This window comes from Lygodium microphyllum, chromosome 30 (assembly GCF_053477565.2).
Source record: "Lygodium microphyllum isolate KBCC chromosome 30, Lygodium_microphyllum_v1.1.10, whole genome shotgun sequence".
Classification (NCBI taxonomy): Eukaryota; Viridiplantae; Streptophyta; class Polypodiopsida; order Schizaeales; family Lygodiaceae; genus Lygodium; species Lygodium microphyllum.
Genome location: NC_141164.1, coordinates 65,471,406 through 65,472,255, shown reverse-complemented (window position 1 = coordinate 65,472,255; position 850 = coordinate 65,471,406). Strand labels below are relative to the sequence as shown.

General features: G+C 48.5%; 1 pseudogene; it reads right to left on the bottom strand.

The window, feature by feature from the left end:
• Nucleotides 1-232: 232 nt before the first annotated feature.
• LOC148009944 (U6 spliceosomal RNA) lies at nucleotides 233-343 on the bottom strand (annotated as a pseudogene).
• Between the last annotated feature and the right edge of the window lie 507 nt (nucleotides 344-850).

The following is an 850-nucleotide window of genomic DNA, read 5'->3' as shown; positions in this document are numbered from 1 at the left end:
GCCTTCATAGGCCTTGTTCACACATGCCTTCCCCGGGTTTTTGAAAACATGACTGCAAGGTCCCATTTCCTGTGCAGAAGAGGAGAGTCTGGGGCAGAGTGACTTCGAAATGCATAAGGGAAAGCTTGTTGAGTCGAAAGCTACTATGTCAATGGCTCCCAAGCAAAAGTCGAGAGGAGCACACGTGGCAGCTTCCACCGCGATATCAGATGTCTCTGAAGAGACATCTAATAAAAATTTGGACCATTTCTCAATTTGTGCGTGTCATCCTTGCGCAGGGGCCATGCTAATCTTCTCTGTATCGTTTTAATTTTTATCAGATGTCTCCAATAGCAATTGTAACGTGTCCCCCTGTCCACTTATAGGACACGTCTTAGCAACCCGTTGAGAAGAGAGTCTAGAAAGCACCGCCCGGCACTCACAAGGAATGTCACGGGGCTTGAGATCTAGGTCTTCCTGAGTCTGCCTCGAAGCGGAAGCATTCCGGCCGTTCCCACTTAGAACCGACTTGAATCAGGGTTTCTCTAATAGTCAAGTTCCTCCGAAATAGCTAGCGTCGAGCCCCAGACAAACTACTTTACGCAGAAACATTAGGGTCGAAGTGGATTTATACTGTACTTGGTTCAAGGAGAATGGGAAATGAGAGGGATGCGAAGCTCTCGACCTCTCTGCGCGTAAGGCATAGTCCCATTCCATTCCCCTAAAACAGCATAAATCAGGTCTTCAGCTCTATAGATTCTAGGTCATTGTTACCTCGCTGTCAAATCCTTTGAGAAAAGTGCCCGGCCAACCGGGACCACCCTTCCGAGGACTGACCCAAGGTCACATCCATCGCACTTTCCTCAGGTTG